A 25,257-nucleotide genomic window follows, 5' to 3' on the forward strand; every position below is an offset into this window, starting at 1 on the left:
CTAAATGTTTCTGATTAGTTTAAATTGGAAATTAATTGTTGTACTCAACTTTACCCAAGCATGCAAATGTTTCTGGGAAGCTGACCGTAAACTAGGCCATAAGAGACAAGAGCCCTACAGATTATGTCCCAAGGCCAGCTGCTAGGATATTAGAATATATTATGTTTTGTTCGTAGATAACACAGTCTCTTTCCTGGATGTGCAAAAGATACACGGGGAAAAAAAAGTCACTGTCTAGGCAGCCCTAAGGAGACAGGGCCAGAAGCTAGGAGCAGCTCTGGGTAGCAGTCTAAAATTGTAATTATGAATATTTCTGCTTGCCTGGAGCCTTGATTCCATGCCTCCCCGGGCACCAGGAGCTCTTTTCTGCACGTGCATTTCTGCCCAGATATTTCTTGGTCTCGGCAGGGTGAACCAGCCCGGCCTGGCCCCGTGGCCCTGCTTGCAGCGTGCTGCCAGTGCTGCGCTCTGCTCCCGGCGCTTTGGTGGCTGCTGCTCTGGAAACGCAGACAGAGGAAAAAGCGGCAGTGCCCCCTTTATGAGGCTGCTTAATGGCCAGGGCACTTGCCCCAGTTTCTCATCCATTGTGATTTATAAAGGGGAGGACTTGAGTTCCTGCTTCCAGTCCAGAGGATGCTTTGGCAGGAGTGCTTAGGCAGGGAACAGAAGCCCTTCTCCTGCATACCTCAGCCACGAGGGCAGACGACGTGACTCAGTGTTGCTCCTTCCCCAGCCCAATGAATGTTGTTCTACATAAGGTAAAGTGGCTTAATTAGGAAGGAAGGGCAGAAACCTCCCCTCTGCCTTCGGAGAGCCTCCAGCCTGGGCACTGGGGCACATCCCTGCAGGTGGGAGACAGAGGACAGAGACCTTCAACCTTGCTATTCCCGTTGTGCTGGACAGTGCTTCAACTGCTCGTTTGTTTTATGGATCAGGGAAGGTACTGTTGGTTATGCGTTGCCAGAAAAGATGAAGAAAGGGGAGTAGGCAGGCATCTCTGGGAGATACTTGGCACGTTGAAAATGCCCGCTTGCCTTGTGTGGGTCCTACTCAAGTAGGACAACTCTCACTGGTGGCTGTGTTGCTGGCAACTTTAATTTCTCCTGGCACCAAGGCTGATTATTTTTTTCCCCACAGAAAGCAGGAGAAGCTCTGCCCAGTGAAGGTGCTGGCGGTGGCTTTGCTTCTGACTTGGGCATTCTTGCAGCCATTTGTCCCGGTCTGAGGGACATCCCATCTGAGGGCTTCCCCTTGCCTAGCCCGCCCTGAGCTGGGAGTGCTGCTTGCTGCTCCGTGCTGCCGCTTGGCCCTGTGCGGCGGGTACACCACACAACCGTAACCTCTTCCTCTGGCAAACAGTGTTAAAAATATTGCAAAGAGCCAACTGTGGTCTTTTTTTCTTTCCTCTGAAGACTTTCTCCAAATACCTCTAATTAAGTTGCACAGAAACAATAAATCACAGTGCATGTCTGCAGCCTGGGATCTCTCTGTTGACGTGCTGGATTTAGCAAGCTTTGAGCGCCCCGGCAGTGCTGGGACACGGAGTAGGCTAAGAAATGGAGTGGGAGAGTTGAAGACATTGCTCTCACAGCTGTTTCTCACTTCTTTTCCAGTGGAGAATGCAGGCTGGTAAAGCTGGAGGTGGAATGGGATATGTGCATCTCAGCTGCTTCTGGGCAAGCAGTGGTGGCTCAGCCAGCCTTCATCAGCGGACTGTCAAGGGTTTCTCAGCCATGCTGCAGGTGTGTCAATGGAGCAGCTTCTTGCCACTGCAAGGGACGTGTTCCCTCTTCCCTCTCACCCCACAGCTCTGGTCCTGCCCCTTGCTTGCACAGGCAGCAGCACCTGGCTGATCAGTTCACTTATGAAGAAAAAAATATATATATACATGTATATATATGTTTGGCAGGCTGAATTTATTCTTTTCCCCTGGTTTAGTGAGCTGAGCTGGCTCCGGGAAGTTTGCTTGCAAGCAGGGGAGCTGGTGCAGAGAGGCAGGAGGAGTCGCAAGCAGGGAGGATTACCCCTTTAGTCAACAGTAGCTGTTAGACCAAGCTCAGCTGTGGCTGCAACCACAGCCTCATTAAACAGCCCGGGCTGCAGCGTGCTCAGCGTCTTCCCCTCCTCTGAATGCCACAGAGCGTAGACGGAACTGCACATGTGCAATGCCAGGAAGAAATTTGCTGTGCACAAATTAAAACTAATTTAATGAATACCTTTTACGTTCTCCTCACTATTTTTCCTTTTTTTTTTTTTTTTTTTTTTTCTTTCTCATTTTTTTCTTAGCCATGGAGAAGAAGAAGAAAATATTAAAAAAAAGAAAGTTGCTAATAGACAGAACTGTTATGCGTAGTGACTAATGCAACTGAATTCTTTGGGTATTTCTTTGTTTGGTTAGGAAAACAAGTCTTTCAAAGATTAAAAAAAAAAAATGTTGGCAGACATTTCCAGTTCAGAAGGCTATTTTTGCCAGTAAATAAATAAATTCATGTAGGTAATTCTGAGCCACTTGAGATGCCACAGGCTGGGGAGATGGAAAGCCATCCCTTGAACTGCAAGATTCTTGTGGAAACAATTCCCTGTCTCACGAGGAGAAGCAGGGGATCTACTTGCAGGGGCTTCGGGTGGTTTTGGCAGGGGCTGGGCTGGCCTTGGCGCACACCCCAGGCCATAAAATGGCTGGCCAGACAGTCAGCAAGCTCCCCATGAAGACATCGAAGTTCGGTGGCAAGCCACCTGTCTCAGGGGCAGCACTGGCACCCACGGGGTGAGGAAGGCAGGGGTGGGATGTGGGTAGCACTCAGGGCGTGAGGGTGGACCAAAGCCTGTGGAGAAGGGAAGGCACTGGGATCATCTGAGGGGGTTTTGCAACTGCGCCATTTCATGAAGGGCCTCAAATAAAGCAACAGCGCTCGCCATTGATGGCTATAATAGGACTGTGCTGGTAATAAATTACGGCAGTGAGCTCGTTAGCAGAGTCCAGGCCTTAAATGCTCACTTCCCTCCCGTAGCTGGAGCTCCAGACCATCAAAGCGCTGGAGGCTACGAGCTGCCGGCGTCGGGAGAGCTCGGCGAGGGAAGGGGCAGGCTCTTGATCTGTGCCTCACGGCGCTATTAGCAGAAGGGCTTCGCAGCACTCAGCACAGCTCTGCTGCAAAGATAAGTACTGACAGCACATGTAGAAAGCTTTTTTTTCCTCCCCCTTTTTTTCTTTTCTTTTAATGTATTAATTTGACCTCTAGTGAGGGTGTGGACTGACTAGCTGCTTGTAGAAAAAAGCCACCCAAGCCTATTCTGTAGGCAGAAACCAGCTTATCTTCAGCCTTCCGTGAAGAGACTTAGATGAAACAGAAGACGGGAGCTTGTTTCACTCAATACTAATCACAGTAATGTAATATGTGTTTGCTTTTCTCAATTACAGGCCTGAAACGGGAGGTTCTAGAGAAAACATTTTTTTCCTTCTCCCTGACAATCTTATCATTTTAATGCTGCCTGCTATTTATATAGGATGAGAGAAGCAGGAGCGATAGCGCGAAGCGCTGCTGCCCAGCTGAGGAAACTCAGCAGCAGGCTGCAGTCACCGGCTGCTGCAGGCGGGTGAGGAAGAGGAGGAGGAAGCAGAAGGCTCCTAGCTATGTCTGCAGGCTTGGTGCAAGCCAGGGCCTCCGTTGCTGGTGGTGTGCCCACGCACGTGTGCTTGGTGGTTACATCTGTCGGCGGTTTCTGACCAGCAATGAAGTTTCAATAGCCTCTGGTGCACTGCTGATCTGGGGCAGAGTCAGAAGAGCTTTCAACAAGGGGAAAACCCGGGGCCAGGCGGGATGCCCAGCCCCAAGTGCCTCTGCTGCCTTTGCTAGGTCAGGCTGTGGTTTCTCTCAGAGGGGTGCCTGGGGCTTCCCCAGCCCCCTTCACATGTTGCCTTTCCAGCATGAAGCACAGTGAGGGAGTTGTTCTCCATGTGGCTAAGGGGAGGAGGAGAAGGCAGGTTTGCCTGGCTGCCACTGGGCAGTAGGGGAGAGCACGGGGTGCCTGTGGCATGGGCTGTGTTGGGGAACACGACGGGTGGTGTGGGGAAGGTGGAGGCCTGGCCCCTATGTGTGCCCTGGGGGAACCCTGAGGTGGAGGGATCTCAGGAGGCCATGGAATGGCAGCGATGTGCACAGAACTACATTTCAGCAGATAGATCAAGTGTGTTGTTTTCGAGTGGGTAAACCAAATCCCTGAACTTTGGCTACGTTTGCAGGGACACGTCTGACCATCTGGGTGCTTAATTGCTGTCCTTTTCTCATGCAGGAGCTAGTCTAAACTCCAGTAAAGTCAGTGCAACCTTTTTGACTTAACGGATTGTGCCTTCTAGGGCCAAGTTATTTCCTCTACAAATACCTTAGAATTTGGGCAGTGGGTGGGAAGGCAATTGGCCAGCCCTACTTCCTTTCCTTGCAATTAACTTGGGTCAGTGGAAGTTTTGTTCTTTCCAGAAATTATATTTTTTAAAACTAAAAGATTTTTCTTTTTTCAAGGGGTGAGAGAGAGAGCAAAAGAATGTTTGCTTTTTCAGAAAACTGTTAATAATTGCATTGAAAAACAATACAAACCAGTTTTTCTTGGTTTTACATTCCTGATTTGTTTTAGATGCTAAAAAGGGAAGGAATGACAGGAGTGATTCTAAATTTCTTTTTCAAGAGGAGGCATTTGAAACTGAGCATCCTCAAAGTCCCAAAGAAAAAAATTATCACTTTGTATAGAGTGTCACCAACTTCTTCCCTCTGACCTTGAGCACCTTTAACTTGGATGGAGTTCATAGGAATTTTATGCAGTCATCTTGAAGAGAAAGAGGCCAGTTCTCCGCTTAGTATGAAATCTGTGAAAAAAGTTTTCTATTTATTAGCATCAGTCTCTCAAATTCAGCACGTCACTGTCAACAGGACAACTCAGAACTGGAAGATTACTGAGGAAATATGATTAATATGCAGAATTTTCGCGAGGTGGGCTGATGTATCAGCAAACACATACAAAGATGCTAAAGAAGGCTACTGGTATTAAGACCTGGGTATCAAAGTCTTATTCACTCCTAGAATCGCTGGCCTGTCTGGTATATTGAAGCTTCCGGTTTTCTCTTTAAACCAATATTTATACAGAATGAAAATATTCACACTATAAAAATTTAATATATAAACCCCACTATCCTTCTAATTATTCAGCCAGCTGTTTTGACATGTGCACTGACAAAGCTGGTATGAAGAAACAGTGGATTGAGTGTCTTTTGGTGTGAAGGGTGTTTTTATCTGTTAGCAACTGTTTAGTAGGCAGTGAGCCCTTAATAATAAATGTTTTCTTATCCTGATTTTGTTTTATTTTTTCCTGTTTCCTTATTTCTACAGCTTGGCCATCAGCTTCATGCCAGTCTTGGTCAGTCTCATCTGAGGGATCAGAGGCAATGAACTGGGGAGCAGTGAGAAATGCCCAGTTTCTGTGTGTGTGTTTTTGGTTGCCCTTTTTTATTTTTTTTTACTGCATGGTTTTTGTTTACACTATATTTTACATCTATAAAGAGCCTTTCATTGCAGAGAATCCCCAGCATCTTTAGCAGATTTACTGAGAAGCACCAGAGCGGTTTTTAACATGCTGCAAAAATGCAGCCACCTCTGAGGAGTAAGGTGTTATTTTTGCAGTTTGGGACAAGGTGTAAGACAAAAATATCTGCCTGAACTCAGAGCGTGGAGCACAGGGAGGTGAAATACTAGGATGCTGTTAGGTTTCTGGAGTTAAATGAGGATGTAGAAGGGCTGTGTGTGTCTGGGTACTGGCTTAGGGCATCTCCCTTGACCCCTTGTCTCTTATTATAAAATTGGGCATAAGTCTGGGAATCAGTATGTGGTCTGTTGGGTGAGAAAGTAATGCTCTCCTTGATGGCTCTCTCAAAAATACTAACTGGAAGGAAAAATATTGATCCTTTTGGTGTGGTGTTTCAGAAGGGTTGAGCATACACCTGGGAGCACGTACCCAGCAAAGCACAATGAAATGTCAGTGAGTAAGAAGGCCCTGCTCGTGCTGAGGTAATGAAGGACCCCACAGCTGTGTTCCTCCAAGGTTTCTCATAGTAATTTTCCATGAAGCTATGGAAAAATATTTATCCTTCCTTCTATAAACATGTCTGTAGGAGATTTAGGGCAAGGCGTGCGTGCACACACACACACAGAAAAAGTCCCCTTACACAGCCATAATTAACAAAATGTCTATGTTTTAATAGTCCCGGACGTTACACAAAAAAGAAAAAAAAAAAAGTGTTTTCCTTGTTAGCCCACCCCACTTTTGTGTGTAATTAGACACAATATATATGTAATATAGTTTCTTACCATCTCCATGGAAATCCACATGCTGGGAAGAGTGTTCTGTGGGATAGTATAGATTAGAGAAATTGTACTTACTTTATGACCTTCAATAAGTTTGGGGGTGCAGAACATGAAGTTAAATTATGAGGGTGACCCACCCCTTTCTTTCTGTTCTTTCCTTGCTAACCTGCAGCTGGACTTTTTCATCTCTCAGGAACAGTCTCCGCTCTCTTCCCACCACTAGGAAACCAGCAATGTTTCCTTGCACCAATGCCCTTTTTAATAGTGAGGCTGCTGCTTCTGTCAGCAATCATGTCTCCCCAGCATCCTACCAACATGCAAAGGGAGAGTTGAGCACAAGTGGACCCTCAAATGGCAAGTTGTGTTTATATGGTTGTGGTTATGGTTGTACTGTAACCAGCTTTGCATTCCTGGGCATACACAGAGATGTGTCTCAATTTTATGACTCCCCCAGTTGGCTCAACATGATTTCAATAAAAAGTCTTTGTTCACGTCACAGGATGAAAGATAAGAAAGGAGTCCTTTAGCCAGGCATTGTTTCATCTGCTGATTCACAGAGGTAAGAGCTAAGAGGATGCACACAGATGCAGGTAAGTTTTCCATAGGTGGTATAGTCTGACCAGTCTTCCTGAGGCTAAGTGGGTGTGGAATGGCCATCACTGAAGCAAATCTTTCTTCAAGACAACTCACGTAGAAAATAAGGTTGTTTTGCTCGGCAACAGGCAGCTTTTCCCTAAAAACAATAAAAGTACTGTCTTGTGGAACCAGTCAAATGTTTTGTGAAGAATCTTGCTGCTTTGAAATTTGCTGCTGGTCTGAAGTTGAGATTAAAATTACTGTTTTTGTGACTTCCTCATTCACCTTCATTTTCCCAAAGCTTTAATTTCTCAGATTTTGTCTGTTAGATGTTCAAAATATCGTCGAGGTGTTTCAGCTGCAAACGTGTGTGGTATCTTGAATTAGGAAAGGAATGTTATTTCAATCAATAGATGAATTGAAACCATAACTGGATTTCTGGGGCAGAAAAAAAAAAAAAAGTAATTCAGCTATTCTGTGCTCATATTGTAGGCAATGTTATAATGGTGAGAAACATAAAAGGTCATATAATGGGATTTTAAATGACATTTCTTAAGTTTCCTCAATTAAATTTTAAATACTTTTTCCTGTGGGACTTTCCCTAGCATTAATTGAATTTTAAGAAGAAATTGTGGTTTTATCAAAACAGACTTTTGGAAAGCTGTTCTGACCGTATTTAATACTCATCAGCTGGCGTTTTTCACTTCTTGCTTTTGAAAAATGCTGTTTTTTTGCCTTTTTTTTTTTCCTTTTACTTTTTGACTGAAACATCAGATTTAAATAGTGAAAACTAGCATTCATTAAAGAGCCTCTGGCAAGGACCAGACCACTAGGAATGCTAGCATGGATATCCTGATGGATTCCTGCTTGGAACATTTGTCACTTGTGTCATAAGAGGGGTACGATGGGCCGTAGCCACGTCCTGCTGTGAGCTGCTCCGTTACGCGGGCTGGAGGAACTTGGCTGTTTCTGGGAGAGGAGGGTGATGCTTTTGGTGATTATAAAGACATCAGCTGTGGTAAGGAAGCTCAGGTGATGGAGTGCTATGCCAATCCAAGCTGTTATTCTAGTGATACTTTTTTACCCCTCTGCTCAAGAGCTTGCTGATCTCTTCTGGTCTGCGTATTCTTCTTTCAGCTTCCAGAGGCTGTCTTTTGCTGACGAGTTACAGATCTATATGATCTCTGTGAGAATTCACATTCCCTGCTGGTTAGAAAACAAAAAGCTGTAAAACATATTTAGCTTTTATGTTGATGTACTGTGCTGATCTTCTTACATCTATCAATGTCAAGCCTCTCCAGATCTCCAGACTTGGCCAATAATGGTCCCATTAGGTCTGGATACACAAGGGAACTCACTTTTTACAGCATTCCTAAAGGTAAGACTACTTTAGCAGCATATTACTCAAATTAATTTAACATTAATTTAACATTAGAGAACAAGCCAGAAGAGTCTTGGTTACTACTTACCATGTGTTTGCCACTTTCAGTTGTTCCCTGCAGTTATTTGGTATGCACGTGTTCCTTTGGATGGCTAATCCGGGTATCAGACTGGGTGGAAGATGGATGGCTGCAGGCTTTTACTAGAAATGCATCCTTTGGCCGAAGGCCACTATGCCGCTGGGCTGTGCTTCCCTCTGTGGGCTCCAGGTGAATTACGAAGATCTGTTGTCTTTAGTGGGACTCTGTAAAGCTCAGGGAACCGCCACCGTAAAGCAGCTTGTGAAATCACGCATCTAGATCAGGACTTCTGTAAGACAGAGATCAGATTGCCATTGTCTCATTTTACGTATCAGGCCAAAAATCTTGCAGCGTGATTGTTATACGGGCAATTGCTCTATTCTGTCTGCCACAGAAATTCCTTTTACAGCCTCGGTGGCAGTGCTTTTGAAGAAAGCAGTCTCCAGGGTTGTCGTTCTCCCTTGCTTGTGCCTAATACTGCTTACTTACTAACATGTGGCAGAGCCGAATTTGACCTGAGCTTGCTCAGGGCTGGCTACCATTAATTGTAAGTTACAACAGGTAATGATGCTGGGGATCTTACTGCCACAAGGAGTCAGGCACCTCAAGGTCTCAGCAGGATCTTGGGAAGAAGCAGAAGCTCATCTGTATGCAGGCGGATGAACCAGAACATTCATAGTTATGTGAAGAAGGTGCAGGCCTGACATACGCAAGACTTAATTCTTTCTCTAGATTGCCATCGATCCTCTTTCAGCCCTTCCTGCTTCACTTTTCCCCTTTCTCTTCCTTCCCTGAGCATACAGTAGTGCCTCAGTCTGCCTACAATGTGATTTGTACAACAGCTGTACACTACCAACCAGTATTCTAGCTGGTTCTCATTCTAATATAAATAAAAGTACTCTTCAGTTCCTGTGATCAATATATAAAATTACTTGAGTGGAAGGGCTCTTTTGTAAAAATAATCAAGATGCATCTTCACTCAGCAGCAGAGTGTGAGTGGCTTAATTGGGACAGTTGTAGCCATTCTTCTCTTATGGGATTTACACCCATGTGACTGGGGAATGTGCTGAGCCCTGTGCCTAGCCGTTCGTTTCTTCTAGTAGCCTTTTGCTTTTATATCGAGTTTTATTAGCATTATTTAAATATTAAAATTAAAATTGGGCCTGTCAAGCTGGGAAGAAACAGAAAGGACGACTGCGAGAATGAGACAAAACATGATGTAAGGACGGTAAAATAAACATAGTACAGGAAAGGCAAGAAAGTCAAGCTCAGTAAAGCCGTAGGACGAGTTGGAAATCTTTGGATGGAAGGTTTTCCACTGGAAAATGCTGATTCATCGAGCGCTTCACAAAAAGGTGTTAATTTCAAATAAGCCTTATTTGGAACGAGAGATTGAAAACCATTTCCATACCATTACAGTCAGCCTTTGAAGGTTTGAAATTACTTCAGTTCTGTCTTTGATATTATTCACTCTATTTTGAAATTTTGATTGGCTGGGAATTTCAAATTTTGCTTCGCTTTTGCTCTTTTTCAGAATGCCTGTGTTAGTCTGTGTAGTTCGACTTCTTTTTTAAATAGAAATGTTGCCTTTTCCCCCACAGGGAAAAAATATAGTTAGGTTGTGCAAGTCAGCTACAAGGAGAAGGTAGTTGAGCAAGAGTAACCTGACGGGAAAAGCCTAGGAAGAAAGGCAAGAAAATCCTGCAGTGCCGTACCCACAGCACGCCGAGCGCTTGGGCAGGATCTGCCACGAGCCCTGCACTGCGAGGACGTAACCCCCATCGTTGGGCTGTGTCGGTGAGAGCTCAGCCCAGTGTGGTGGCCAGCTAGGTCTGTCACTGGTTACAGAAGGAAAAACGTGAGCTTTTCCTCTAACTTTCTTGATCTCGGGTTGCCCTTTGAAAATGGAGAGGAGGACGGTACCCACTGGCCACAGCCCCTTCCCATGGTGTAGGAAGGGGCTGTGGAAGGGGCTTCTTTCTGCTCCACGCTTGGGTTCTTCAAAGCTTGAAGGGAGCTCACAGGGATGATCCACCCACATTGCTTGCATTTGTATATTTTAACATCACAGTGTGACTTCTGGACAGCGGTGACCATCCCAGAGCATTGCTTGAAAACTCTGTGCTTCCTTACAGCAGGGATGAAGGGGACAGGCAAATCCTGCAGGCCAGAATGGGAAGGCAGCATGAAAAGCACCCTGCTTTTGCAGGCAGGGCTCTCGCCCAGTTGAAGCTAACAGGAGTAACAGCCACCATTCACTGAGCAGAAAGGGGGAGACGCTGTATGGGGCTTTGCTTGGGGAAACTGAGCCAGAGGGAAACAATAAATGCCAGCCAGACATAGCTACCAAAGCCTGTTTAAACAGAGCAGCAGGGAATGAGAGAGGTTTTGGGGTTAAGTTCTCACTGCACAGGGCTTGAAGCTTGGCGAAGCAACAATCTCTTGTCGAGTCTTTCTCTGTTTGAAAAAAGTAGGACTTTGAATTATGATTTTTTTTTTTTTTGTACAGAAACATTGCATCAATGAGAGAACAGGCTGTCATCAATTTTTCCACTTAGTGGAAACAATTTTGGCGAACTGCCTGGGGTCAGCAAAGACTGAGTATTCATACGCTGTTGTATCGCTTCCATGGCACATAAAACCTCCTGCCTACAGAGGTCTAAATGTCCAGGTGACCTGATTCAAGGGAGATTTGTGTCCTGACTCCTTACTCAAAATAATGTAGGTATGGTGTTTTGCAAGTGTGGTATTTCTATCATCCAAGTCAGAGCTTTTAGCTGCAGTAACCCTTTGTAGGCACCCTCCTGGAAGAAGCAGAACCCACTGGAGACATTTGGTGCAGAAATGGGGACAGGTTAGCTCAGGGTGAGGACTGACACTGCACCCTTGCACGCACTGGTTTGCTGTCATGTGCTGGGCTGTCAGCTGTGGCTGATGAACTGCTCTTGGTGAGCAGCTGGGCTGTCCTGGCAGGAAGGGTGAAAATCTCCGGTCTAGGTGTGGGAGGGAAACCTGGGGAGCTACTGCAGAAGTTGCAGGGTAAGCCCTTTCCCTGCATGAATCAGAGCACATGAAGAGACGCAGGTTTAGCAGCTACCTGGAGACACAAACACACGTCTTCATTGCCCAGGAGACTGGGCCACAGGCGGGGAAATGACCTTTGTATGAGCAGCTGCTGCTGACCTGTCTGCAAATTAGCATGAAAAATAAGCGTGAAAAATGCACATCGGTCCGTCACAGATTGAGGTCTCTGGAAGGGAGGCAAAAGTATTTTAGAAATAATAATAAAAAAAATAATAAGAGTCTGGTAGCACAGTCTGCTGAGCCAAGCATTCGTGCCACTCACAAGGACAATATTTTATGAGGCTGCCTGTCATATAGGGAGATGCTGAGAAACACCGATAGGATGATTGTATCTGATTTGCTGTCACTTAGCATATGAAAAGCTTGCTAAAAAGGTGGGTGGGTAGTGGGAATGGGTTGTGATATTAGGAGAACCTGCTGAGCCACCTTTGTAACTGCAGCATTGTTATAAGAGAAAGAAAGAGCAAACCCCAAACGCGGCGACCCACCTACTCTGCTTCAATGAACAGCTTTGGTTGTAGGACAGAAGTTTCCCCAAGTTCCTGGAACAATCTTTTGTCTCCTACAGATTTGATCTCAGCCAGGGCTTAACCACCATCAGAAAGCATATTAAAGACATGTTCTGCTTCGGGTTATGTTTAGACCATGAAAACAGAGCATTTTTTACATATGTCAGCTGGCATGCTTTAATTAATGTGGGTTAAAAAAGTTCAGCCTATCTAAAACAGTATTTAAAACAATGTGGGTATACATACGCGTTTTAAAAAGCTTCTTTGAATGTGATTTGTCCCCTCTGATAAAAAGGTGTAATATGTATTCAAAACTGTGCTGCTTATAAAACACAGACTGGTAAGAATAAAGCTCTTTTCCCATTGTAGCTGTGGCCTGAAGCTGTATAAAGATTGCTGGTATTTTAATAGTGGCAGAAGAATTTACTTGTCCCCTTAACCCTTTTCAGGTCTGGTTTGGTTTTGTGATGCAGACAGGACGTGGCTGGCTTGGTGAGCTTGCTCGTAACCAGCATGGGCATCTTCCAGAGAGCCAAAACCTGGGGCAAGGAGGCGGCGTGCGAGAGGAATCAGGACGGCGCAGCATGGCCGGGCTGAGCATTCAGGTTGGTGCTAATTCTGCCTGAGTCCTGTTTCACAAGCATGCATTTTAATGACTAGTTAAATGGGCTTGTTTGTTTAATTGTGCGATGCTTTTGGCTTTATAAGTGAATCATCGTCAGTGCGCATCCCTGGGTGCTGGCGATGACTGCTGAGCGTGGGGGAGCTGCTGGCAGGGCGCGGGGCATGCGCAAGCCGGGGCAGCAAACGCAGCTGCAGCCCCGGGAGCCCGGCACACTGGAGTCATTTGTAGTTTGTGTACAGCTCTTTGGGTGCAATCCTTCAGCCTCCTGCTCCACTACAGCCGGGCTGCCCTCCCGTGAGCTTCCAAGTGGATGGGCTGCGCTTGCTGGGGACAGATGTTGCTACTTAAATGTGTCTAATGAGTTTTGATTTTCTTCTCTCCCCCCGCCCCTCCAGAATGTAAACATTTTTGTAAGTGGTGAAATCAAATACAGTTAAAGCATGAAGGGAAGCAGGGAAGCCAGTTGTCTGTTTAGCTGAGAAAGCCCAAGCTCAGGTAACAGTAAACAGAGCTGGTTCCTTTTTTTGGCAGATATCTAGGAGAGCGTTACCTGCTCTCTGTGCAACTGGGGCAGGGGTGCATCAACACACATGGTCAGAGGGCTGGGGAGGAAAAAAACAACATACATATATATGTATGGTGTCCCATCTGGCTTAAATATTTACAAGTTTTAGTTCAGTAGGAGCAGGATATTTGAGTTAGCTGACCCAACCAGGAAGGGTGTGTGTATTCATTTCCATGGGACGAGGGGCTCCTTCAGATGAACTCCTTTTCTCTCCCACCTGCATTTTCTTCTAAAATAGTTTCTCCTGGTGCTGTTTCAACACCAGCAATTGGTGTCATTAACCTTGTCCTGCTTGACTGCCTCTGGACTGACCTTGCTGGCTGGGCACAAGCCAGAAATTTTAAAGAACAGGGAGGGACCAGGGATGGTAACTGCTGCAGGACACACAGCTCCATCCCAAGCCCGTTATTCTTGTGTCATGGCTCTGTGCTGGGTATCAGTGTTGGGCTCGGTTATTGCAAATACTTCCACTATTGGACATGTGGGGAAGGGGATGTAATTGTTGCTAAGGATTATGAGCAAATTGTGTTTTTTTGACCACTGTTTTAAATTCTTGCAATTTGTAACTCACTCTGTCTGTGTGTGTGACTGGGTAGGTCACTGTATGTGAATAGCAGTGTGTGTATACGTTTCTTTCTTTGCCAGCTAAAGCATACCCTGAAATTTCCCCTAGTTCTTTCCCTGTGGTAACCCCTTCGTCTCCGTCTTTCCCCAACACCCTTTTTCTCCCTGCATTTACAAATGCTGTTGAAGATGCCAGCACAAGCCCAGCTGTCCTCTCCTTCACTGGAGCTTCTCCTCCACATTGGATATCTGCAGTAGTCATGGCTGGGACTCAGAGACTGCCTTTTCTTAGCAACGGGCTACAACTTTCTGCTCTTCTCCTGTTACCTCAGCATCTGCAGCCTTGACACTGTGAAGGGCTGTTCAGGCATGTCAGTCCACCAAAGCCTGAGGTTAAACAAATGTGGCCAGCTTTTGGTTTAATCTAAAGGCAAATAAAAACACAGAGTCGTTGGTTCTTTTTTTTTTTTTTTTAATATCTTTAAACAGAAAAATATTTCAAGTTATATTATGATTGTTTTGGCCCTGACTTTACTTTTGAACAGTTAGTAAAAGTGGCTGCTTCTGTTACGGAAACTACTACTGACAGCAGGTCATAAGCAGGTGACAGTTTTAGCAAGCCTCATGTGTCCACAAGACGCAGGACAAAAGTTCATTCCCTGTCCCTCCTACAAGCATGTCTTGGCAGCGAAAGATGACTTCTCCAGGAATCCCGAGCTGCCCTAACCTTTCAGGATGAGGTTGCACAATGTGTTGGCTTCAGTGGTAGGCCTGGGTGGAAACTATTCTCTCCTCTCCTCTCCTCTCCTCTCCTCTCCTCTCCTCTCCTCTCCTCTCCTCTCCTCTCCTCTCCTCTCCTCTCCTCTCCTCTCCTCTCCTCTCCTCTCCTCTCCTCTCCTCTCCTCTCCTCTCCTCTCCTCTCCTCTCCGGCTGACCAGGAATGCCCTGCGTTAAATCATCCCTGGTCCCCTGGTTTGGGAGGAGGAGGGAGGAAGAAGAGAGCAAGGCTAGAGCTGCAGTCAGGAGGGGAACTGGCCACCATGGCAGACCTGGGGTGAGCGTTTGCAAAGCTGACTGCTCTGCCGACAGTGTGTGTGGCTCCCCAGTGCTGAGGACAAAGGGGTGCCTGGTCTTGCAGTATGCTTGCCAAGGTCTCTGCGGGCAGCAATGATCTGTTCTGCCTGTCCTTCACTCTTTTTTTTTTTTTTCCCCTGTTGGTTGCATGTTTTACAGGGGCATTTTGAGAAAAGTCAACAAAAGCTCTCCGGTGTTTGTGTACTGTGAGGTGCTGAAGGCCATCTCTGCAGCGCCCTTCTGCACAGGTTTGTCTCTGCGTACCAGCCTCACTCCCTGAACCTGGTGCTCCTTTCCTCCGCGGAACCAAGCAAAGAACAAGCAGAGGCTCTTGTAGGTAGAAGTGTGAGGAATCTGTGAGGAATAGTGAGCTAACTGCAGCAAAAATGCATTTGGCAGATATATCCTTTCTGTTTACAAATACCATGCAGACATTCTTTGATTTACTATTATTATTTTTTTTCTAACCAACTTTTCATCTTGTTCAGTGAACGGTTAAAGGGAGCATAGCTGAGTCTGGAGTATACTTGCACATGATTTGAATATTTGCTATTTGCTTTAGCTCCATTGGTTGCTCACACTGTGCTGTACTTTTTTTTGTTATATATTTTTCATTTTTTGGTGCCTGCCTTGGGAATTCCCAAACCACAAGAAGCTTTTACATTAGCTCTGCAAATGCTCTCAATGCAAATACTTGTGCCAGTCTTTTAGCATATCTTCATTAATGGATATATGTTTGCACAAGAACCTGCAGTTTTATCCGTGTTTGCGGAACCTTCTTGAAGATGGAACTAAATTGCTGTGAATGTTTGCAGTAAGCTCATGAAAAGGAACCTTCAGCACCATGAATTTGCAGGGTTTTTTTGGACAAATACCTGTAAATCCTTCTCCTTTCCCCTTGTTGTACTGTTTCTCCAATAAGCATGTAGCTGGGAAAGGCAGTAGCTATATGTTTGAAGAAAATAAGAGATCCAGCACCTATCACAGGAAAATATATGTTAGTCTGATTAAGTTAATAATTGCAACTGTCTGTGAGAGCTGTTTGGTCGGGTTGTAGGGTTGGTAGCACTATCCTTGTAACTGCTCCATGCTTGTGAATAAGGGGGCAAGAACTGAGACAGTTCACCCAGGAAGGCTCCTGTTCTTATCAGGGATTTTCTGAAATGTGAGAGCTCCAAGTTCCTACATGCAGCCCTGTTTGTTCATAAAGCCCTCCTGCAGGGATGTCTATTACAACACCCCTTTCGTCTCAATCAAGATAGGAAAATTCAGCATAATTAGTGAAGTCTGTTTGCATATAAAATATGATAGTCCCTTAAAATTTGTCTCTTCACACATATGACACTTATTCTGTCTCTGCTTGAATTGTTTGTTTGTTTTGACTAACTCTCATTTACCTGTAAAAAAAAGTTTTTCTAGTTAGGGAGGGCTGTATGTTATTTTTTCATGCCTTGGTATTACAGAAATTCTTGGGTAGTCTTTGAAGGTGATTTCATGTTGGAGCAAGCGTAATCCCTCTTTGCAAGAGGGGTAGACAGCTTTAACTCCTTTCTTTTAGAGGTGCAGAGTTTTCGGAGGATATATGCATATCTATCAGCCAGTTGCTTTTTGGCTTTTTTCTTTGTTGCTGTTCAAGTCTCAGCAGAGAGGATGTTATGTTGTCTGCCGTGTCTGTGGTTTTGCCCCGTGTTTGTAGAGAGTGTATATATTTACTATTTTGGTGAACTGTATGCCCATCCACTATTATGCTACACAAACGGGCTTTATCTGTTCAACCCATGTTGCTTGATTCTGAATGCATGACTTGTCCTGAGGAAATAATTTAATTCTGGCAGTGCCTCCTGGTTTTAGTTCTGACAGGCCTTATCAGATAGCGTAGACTTTGAACTTCGCATGTCTCTTCCTTTTTGTCTGTTACTTCTACTAGCACAGGTAGAAAGTCCCATTGAACTCCAATGTGTGGCTGTGTATGTATGTGCATAGCTTTTGTAACACACTCTGAAAGGAGTTTTGGGGTTGCTATCAATAACTCTTACAATATGTTCTCTTGTGGTTTATGGTCATTTTCTACTCAAATGGTTTCACTTCCTTATCTACTCAAGGCAGATAAACAGATCTGCCGTTAGATTAATTGAAACAGGAATATAGAAATGCTGCGGTTCTGAGGATGGCTCCGTGAAGATGCTATTGGTTTTCCAGACCAGGCTCAGGATAGACATGCACAGCTGCCTCTCTCACATGGTCTTGTGCATGCATGCAGGAAGTAAAATAGTATTTCACAGCCAGATTATGGCCTTTACATATAGAACTGCCAAGGCAGAGAAGACATTCTGTATTACCACCAAAAGGGCCTATTAATATTTTTTTCCAGTGGGTTATATCTTTTTGTCTTCCATCTCTTTCTGGTGCTCCAATATGGTTTGGTACAGTAAAAGATTATACAGAGAGCCTTGTCAAAGCAGATTTTTTTTGGGAAAAAAAGCATTTAGCAGTCTCAGCATTAGAATTATTTCTCCATCAGACCGTCTCTGAAGTGCACCAGGTTAGGTAGTTTGGTGCTTGGAGAACTGCTAAGGTAGCTTTCAGTTGCCTACATGACCCCTTGGACCAATGCTGCGAGTATTAAATAATGCTCTGAGTACACCGTGGCCTACATCGATTGTGGCAGACAGTATCATTACTGGAAAGTTTGTTAGCATATGCGAGCAAACAAAAAAGGAAACATGTTAATGTACATACAAAACAGTGCTTTAACTCCGGAATAATAGCGTGAAGCGGTTGTAAACCTCAGTCCAACACCAGCCCAGGACAGCTGCATGCAAACAGGAAACTATGCCACATAGATGGTGAGTTATCAGTAAAGGCATTGCAAACATTATTAAAGGGAGGAATGTGAAAATGCAATCAAGCACTGCAAATATTAAAATATTTATAATGGATTGTCCTCATTCCACTATGCCAGCATAAAACACAGGGAAAGCACCAAGAGGAGCTTTTACCAGATGAAAGTGGAATTAGTACTGACTAAGTCGCTGACAAAAATTAGTCACTGACAAAATTCATACTGACAAAGTCACTGCTTGCAGTCAATACGAGTACATGCAGAAACCTAGTGATACTCAGAATGGGACAGACAAGTGTTTCATGTTATAGAGACACTAGGTACTCCAGAAATCCAGTCTGAACAGACATATATTGTGGTATCCCTACAGCAAAACTGCTGAAAGATTATCAAAATGTTTTTGAAGGTCTGAGATTTCTTCCAGGCACCCTGCACCTGGAAAAAGATTAAAGAATTTGGCTGCTATAGCACTTGCCCCACTGAGTAATTGCTGCTTAAAGAGGGGGAAAAAAAACGTGAACTAAAGAGAAATAGAGAGAAGAAAAGGTACTGCTGCCAGTTGAAAGGACTATGAAGGGAATCAGCATGTGGTCATCATGGAGAAGCCAGCCAAGCTGTGATGTGCAAAGCTGAGCACCTCGGAGCTCGCTACGAAGTGTCTGCAATTGAGGAACCAGTCTCTTCAGTGGCAAAAATGAAAAGCAGTTATCTTTGGCACTGAATGCTGAGGGTACTGGCAAGTGGATGAGGAAAACACCTACCTTGCCACATTCTGGGCATCAGCAAGTAAACAGAGATGGTTGAGGATGGCATTTGAGATCAAAGTCAAAGTGCTGCCAATAACATCTAGTAACGTATGGGGTTTGGTACTGATGGTATTCTCACACAGACAAGAGTGGAAGCTGTCTCAAATTAAGATCTCAGGCTTATCAACCTGTTGGGAAGGCCAGGGAAGTAACTCCTTAGCAGAACCAGAGATAAAGCAGTGGCTGTTTGCAGTGCCACGTGTGGGATGCTGTTTCCACCTTAAAATGTCCTGACCCCAGCAGCATGAGTTCTTCAGCCAGTGCTCACAGTGAAAAGGGGTATTTAGCAGTAAAGATATTTTGTGAGAAATCTAAGTTTTGGGTATAGGTATGTTGAACCATTCGATTCCTGAGACTATTAAATATTTGTATGTTTCTCTTTTGACAGCTGTCTCTGCCCACTATACTGTTATGCTGGCCTATGTGGAGAGAGCAACACAAACATAGTGACTACCAGAGATGTAAGCACCCAAGGAAAATTTAAAGTTAAGCCCTATGAACATTTGTAATGGAAATGCTGCCTCTGAACTGGACAACTTTGTACTTTCTGCAAGGAGCTGCTGAAGAGTGTTGGTGGGGAAGTACCTGCTCCTGCCTCAGCCCAGCGCTTCCCTCGGAAGAGGGCAGGGGCTGGAGCAGCAGCCTGGGGTGCCTGTCTGCAGGCTTGGCTGCAGCAGTCGGGATGGCCCTGCTGCCCTTGGTACTGCTGTAGAGATCTGTGGTCTCCTATCTCGGCCAGTCTTGCTGCAGATCTGGCCGGACGCAGCAAAGGAGTGAAGCCATTTGTGCAGAAAATAGCCATCAGCCACAAGAGAAGGTATCGTGGAAACTTCTGATAGTTAACCACAAAGTGTTTCAAATAAAATGTACAGTACTGAAAAACGGGCTGATGTGTGCATGTCTGACACCTTCTGTGAAAAAGAGCTTGCAGCAAGAAATTGTGCAACTGAACAAGAAGATGAGATCCTCCACACGATAGAGAGGATAAGCCAAGCCAGATACGGCCACTTTGTGGGCAGGGGTTGGAAGGAGCTGGGGAACTGAGCTGCTCAGCACGGACAGACGTGTGAGAAGGGATAGGCGCAGGGGAGGAGTTGTGCTTATGGCTCAAAGTTATCGAATGAGCAAAAAGTCCATGATAACATCATCTGAAGGCAGATGGATCAGTTTACTGAGAGCAGAAAGTATTTTAAAAAGATACAGTGATGCAATGGATTAAAATGCTAGCAATTTCATATTCTTGTCATAATAACACAGGTTAACCAATAGTTATGAACAGCTGTAAAACATGACAAAATGAAGCCAAGAGAAAAAGACTATGAAATACATATCATTTCTATAAGACCTTGGAGACCTTTTCACCAATACCTGTAAATTACTGTTTGGATTTTGAGAATTCAGTTGAATTGTTAGATGTTATTATTGTGATCGTCATGGACAGAGCAATGATACTTCCAGGTAACCTGGTGTCCATAGACTCATCTTTCCAAGCTATGTATGGGTTGTTCCTTATGAACATCTCTTATTTAGCCTTTCACTCTTAAAAATTAGCTTTTTAAGGCCCAGGTTAGTTTTACATCTCTCAGGATACAGTTTGTACTGGTTTCCAGAAGACGAAGTGCAGGCCAGAAACTGTTCCATAGAATTTTGCTGATTTCACTTAGGAGGGATAAAAGAGACTTGAAAAATGTGATGTGGATCCACTGGTGAAAGAGGGATAGGCCTTTGAGAGGAGATTTTCAAGAATTCGGGGTTTCACAGAGGCACTTATTTAGCAAGCAACCAAAAACCATGGAAGTTTCATCCTCCAAACCAGAATGTGTAGGATTTCTATTTGTACACGTTACTAGTCATTTGGAGTACCACAGACAGCCCACATACATCACCATTCCCAGGAATAAATACTTCCAGAATTGAGATTTCATTTTGTACTGCTTTGCTTTCCTGGAGAAGAGGAGTTTTCCTTCGCTTGCTCACATAACAGCCAGTAAGTGCAAGTCTTTTTTCAGGCTGTAATAAACAACCCATGAGGCTGAGTTGGCCTCAGTGAGTTGTCACTTTCCTCATGAATTTATTTTGGTGTTTCTCTTTCTTTCCCTTTCTCTTTTTCTTTCCATTGTTTCCCCCTTTTCCCCCTGTTTTTCTCCCCTTTCTTCCCCCTTCTTTTCTTTCTTACTATTACTAGAGAATTGAAGAGTTGCCTTAAGATTACATGAGCATGGAAGGAGGGTACACTCACTTCAGTGACAAGTGATGAAGTGCAGATGAGCTCCAGTAGTAACTTGGGTTTAGGACAGGGGGTCAGCAAGTCCTGACAACTTTCTCACACTCCTTTCCTCTGGGGCACTGAATAAGTTGCTTTTCTGCCTCAGTTTCTCTATCTGTAAAAATGTAAGAACAGCGTGATGATGATAATTGGCTTCCCCCAAAGGGGTTGAGTGAATTAATTAGTTAATATCTTTAAAATGCTTTGAAGATGAAAAGTATAGTGTTGATATAGCCCTGCTGAGAATCTAGGACCAAGCATTCATATTAATGAGAGTATGATTTTGGAAGTTCAGCACGACATGCAGTAAAAAAAAAAAAAGAAAAAAAAAGTGTATTTATAGTGGTGCATTTAGTTAATATTCATGGCTTTGTTCTCTGCTCATAAGTTTGCAGCAAGAACATGAAGATGGGAGAGAGAGTAAGGGATTATTTTAGAACAGGGCAGAATACATGTTGTGGACTAATCCAACAAGTCATTTTGCCACCATAAAACCATCTTCAGACAGCTGCAAAGATTTTCATGTACTGGAGCTGGAACAGGAGAAAAGGAACAGATCTTGCTAGATCTGCTGCTATAATAATAATCCGTTTTCCCTTCCAGGCAAAGCCACAGGGCTAGACCTTGCTTGTTGTGGTGTTTAGTCACCTTTGCACTTTATCTTACCTGCAAATCTCAGGCTGGGAATCAAATTGCAGCCCTCCTCAGCAGGGTAAGTCACTGTGATCCACCTTCTATTGTTAAGGAGTCATTGCTAAACCAAAGGCAGGAGAAAAATTACCTGTCCCGGGGTGAAAGGCAGAGAGGCAGCACTGTCCTTCCATGATGGCGATGAGGCAGGAGGACCACAATTTTTAGCTTTGGGAACCAAACTTGCCCTTTTTTGCTTTCACAGCAAAATTTCTTTGCGAGTCTGATGTATGGTCTGAAACCATTACGACTTCTGTGCTTTCCCTTGAGTTAATATTTAATTCCTTCTTAAACATTAACCTTGGCTAGAGCTACTTTTGAAAAAGAGGACTGCTGTGCTAATAACACTAATCATTTCCTTTTGAAAAGCTTGGGAACAATGTGGAGCACTGTATGTGTCTGAAAAGTAAACTCTCTTTTAATGACATATGTTACTGTTTCGCAACACAAATATTTTTTTTTTTTGCTGTTTCTTCTGATGTTTACAAACTGTTCCTGCCCAAACTGCAATCCATGAATATTCTGTGGTGAACCCACCTCTTGAGCCTGCTCCTTTGTTGTGAAGCAAAGCAGTAAAGCAAAGATCAATGTCCTTCTACTCTCACCAGTTCATGTGGTATTAAGTCAAGTGCAAGTCAAATATAAATATATTTGTAGCTATAACTACCAGACGAATGGCACTTGTCAGAAACATTTCTCAACCACAGACATCAGGAAGAGAATCTGTCATGTATTTATTTATCTTAAATTGTTATCAGGCACCAAAGACTGCATAGTCAGCTGAAAACTAACCATTTCTCAAGGGGTGCATATGTGGGTATGGGACCCCAGAGGTGAGAGCCCAGCAGGACTGACATCCCACATGGGAAATGGTTATTCAGAGCCTATAGCAGAGGCTAGGAGAAGAAGAGGAGCTGCTTGCAGATGCTCACGGGGGTGCAGCTCTACTGGTGGAGGCAGGTTGCTGGAGGACATTTGGGCTGGGTGCTGCCAGTGGGGAATGAGGACCCCAGTGGGGTGTTGCGATGTAGCTGGCAGCACAGATCTCATTGCTGGAAAAGCCTTTCCCTTTATCTCTCGCTCCACACTGAGCTATCCAACCTGCCCAAGGCATGACGTGACGTCAGTTTTTCTCTCCCGTTTTCATGAGTGCAGCTCCTACGTCAGCAGCATTTCAGGTAATTAATGGACTTTAGAAGTAAATTCCAGGAGTTTTCCCTTAAAGCAAATAAAAAAAAAATTTTAAAAAAATATATATATATATCTGTGTGTTAGCTCATTAACTCTTGCAGTATTTCAGGGATCGGTTCATGAAATCACTTTCATGAATTTGCAAAGGTGTTTCCTGCTGGCTCTGCTGGGGAGGGTCTTGGTGTTGGGGGGTGACCTCCCCTGCAGCTTGGTCCTTGCCACTGTGAGTTTCAAAGCCACCTAGGCACCATAGGGCAAGGCAGGTGAGCAGCAGGTTAATGATGGTTTGGGTATATGTTGCTGTGAACAGGAGTGAAGGGCATTGTAGCAGCATCCTTAGGACCCAGACATGGTTGTGGTAGCAGTGTTGGGTGCTGCTGACAGGGTGAGGATTTAAATCACTTGTGACCGAGTAACCGCCTGCTCCAGCCAGGGCACTGTTTGTCCTGCTTTGGGCCATGAGGGCAAAGCAACAAGAGGTGCTAGAGCCCACACTTGGTGCTGTTGTCACCCTGACTTGCCTGGGGCCTTGTCCCCTGAGACTGCTGCTGCCACTCAGGCACCTGGCTGGGCATGGGTGGCAGCAGCATGGGACCAGAGAAGATGTTAGGACTGAAGGAGGGGCTGCCAGAGTGGGCAAGACGGAAGATGTTGTATGGTGTTGTGACACAATTTTTTGATATTACTGCTCTGTGGGAACTTTTTGTTAAGGGAAGAAACATACACTGGAGTCACCTGTTCTTGCTGGATCCTGCTGAGGGATGTTGAGACCCCACCAAGGCCTTCCACGAGACTCTTAAACCCATGTGTTCTGGGCTGTTTCTTCTGGTCGGGAGCCTCTTCAGTGCTGCAGTCTGAGAGGCCTCACAGCTGCCCATGGATGTCCCCGAGAGAGGATCCTCTTCCCAAGAAAGCATCCTGGGGCTCTCGGTGGGTGGAGGTGAAGTAGAAATGGGTGCTCTGGGTGGTGGGTGGCAGAAATAAGAGGAGCTCTTTCAGGACACCCGTGGCTGGCGTAGCTCTCCTCTTCTTGCTCACACTGCTCTGAGTACAGTTAGTGTGCAGGTTTTCAGCCCTCTGCTGATGCAATTAACTTCTCCTATATACCTTTTCTGCAGGGCAGGAATTGTCCTAATTATTTTGCGGTTCTGGCAAAATCAATTTTGTTGCTATTCCCCCCACATTTGCATAGTAAGCTGTGCTGACCAGTCAGCAGCTCTGCAGAAAGCATCCCAGAAATGCTGCCCCTCCAGTTCTGCCAGCCTGGGCGGCTGCCCAGTATAACTCCTTGGATACACTGCCCCACGGACCTCCTCCATGCTCCTCCTCATCAGCCAGCAGTCCTAGAAACAGAAGAGATCTGGCAGCCGAGGACTCGTTCAGAGTTTGGTGCGTACTGTTTTCCAGGATACTAGGGGACAGAAAGCCCCAGGCCATTACGATTTCAAAAAAGGAGAAGAAAAGATTGGAACTTCCTTCTCCAAAAAGCCCTGAAGCTCAGGAGCTGCTTTGCTCTCTCCTCCTCCTTCCACCTTGTGAAAATTATACCAGTCCAACAAGCTCCTTCACCACTCACCCTTTATTTCCTGGAAAATAAAGACACCGAACTGGGAAGGAGCTGTGGGTTAATGAGCCTAGGCACTCCTGCCTTGGCAAGCATGTTGCGTGATCCCCTTCTTAAATTTATCAAGCCCCTTCTAAGAGCCCAACATGTTGTTTTTTTTTTGGAGCCAGATCCCTACATCTAGTGACTACCACCCTCCATATAACTTGTAGCCTAAAAAGCCCATCCAGCTGACCTCAAACATCAGCATTGTCTGTACTTTCTGCCTGGCAGAGCTGGCCCTGCTGCCTTTCAGCCTTCACCAGGAGCTCCTCAGCCATACCCAGCTGAACCCGGTGCCCGAGCACCCCTTGTCCCCTGCAGCCCGTGCCTGCCGCCAGGCTGAGCTGGCTCCCTCCCTGACCTAATTAATTTACAGCTCACTCTGCTACCTCTGCGTGCGCCGGCTGTCTGCCCCGACAGGCTGCCACTTGACTCAGAGCAGCTCAGTGCGCAGGGTAACAATAGGCACGTAGGAAGGTGTGGAAATGTTTTTGGTAAGGAGGTTGGCAGAAGAGAGCTTCACAAAAGGAGTGGTGTTCGCAGGAGACTGAGGTACTGGAACATGGGAATGGGAGGCGGCTTTACCTATTAGGCAGGGCCCGGACAGGATGTGCAGGGAGCGACAAAAATATAAAACAAATTTAAAAAAAAAGAAAGGAAAGGCATAGAAAACCAGAGTGCAAATAGAGAGAACAATGATGGAGGCGTAGTAGGATGCAACAGTAAGCCTCAAGGAAGAGAGGCCGGGCTGTCATTTATCAGGAAATGGCAAGAAACACCACAGAAGGGTGGCGGAGGCAACTCCGTAGGAAAGGAGTGGGATTTTGACAGTTTAACCAGCGCGTTCTTGCACTGGCAGATACATCGCTGCTGTACAGCAAACTGTGTTTGTGTTATGAGGCAGGTATGAGATGACTGTGCGCCATGCAATGCCGAAGTATAAACTTCTCTCTCTCTTTGTATAAAAGCTCCGAGGCTATCCCAAACACAAGGCCCTGGATTTCAGATTTCTCTGTTTAGTCTGTGCGCTATAATTTAATCTAATA

At 45.1% G+C, this 25,257-nt stretch overlaps 1 long non-coding RNA gene across 22 annotated transcripts in view; it reads left to right on the forward strand.

Moving 5' to 3' along the window:
- The window catches only part of LOC101794992 (uncharacterized), a 138,720-nt gene that overhangs the window by 37,601 nt on the left and 75,862 nt on the right, over positions 1 to 25,257 (forward strand). For 16 of the 22 annotated variants that reach the window (XR_011808227.1, XR_011808225.1, XR_011808239.1 and 13 more), the window contains 4 exons: positions 12,432 to 12,587; positions 14,970 to 15,058; positions 18,847 to 20,445; positions 21,328 to 21,436. This is a non-coding gene — a long non-coding RNA (uncharacterized lncRNA). The other 6 variants (XR_011808232.1, XR_011808233.1, XR_011808236.1 and 3 more) reach the window with 6 other exon arrangements.

The sequence above is a fragment of the Anas platyrhynchos genome, chromosome 3 (genome assembly GCF_047663525.1).
Source record: "Anas platyrhynchos isolate ZD024472 breed Pekin duck chromosome 3, IASCAAS_PekinDuck_T2T, whole genome shotgun sequence".
NCBI classification, from domain to species: Eukaryota; Metazoa; Chordata; class Aves; order Anseriformes; family Anatidae; genus Anas; species Anas platyrhynchos.